A 335-nucleotide genomic window follows, 5' to 3' on the forward strand; every position below is an offset into this window, starting at 1 on the left:
ACAAAGAGCGCGCTCCGCCCGACGAGATCGCGACTACCGCAGCGGCGGTTTGTGCCCCTCACAGGGGCTCCGGCCGTGTTCCAACGGAGCAGCCGGGGCTGCCGAGCCGGGAAGGAAACCCCTACCTGGAGGCACCTGCGTGCCCTGGAACCGCTCCCTCAGCGAGCCCCTTTCTCGCGTTATTCCTTGGGGTTCGCTGCAGGGCCCTGGAAGACTCGAGCAGAAGCATTGCTCAAAGCCCTCCTCGACCCCAGGCCGAGGGACGGCGCTGCCCTTTTACATCCCGCGTTCGCAAGCCCCCGCTGCTCCACCTCCGCCTTCACCCGGGGTGGGGG

This window comes from Pygoscelis adeliae, unplaced genomic scaffold (genome assembly GCF_000699105.1).
Source record: "Pygoscelis adeliae isolate BGI_AS28 unplaced genomic scaffold, ASM69910v1 Scaffold760, whole genome shotgun sequence".
Lineage (NCBI taxonomy): Eukaryota > Metazoa > Chordata > Aves > Sphenisciformes > Spheniscidae > Pygoscelis > Pygoscelis adeliae.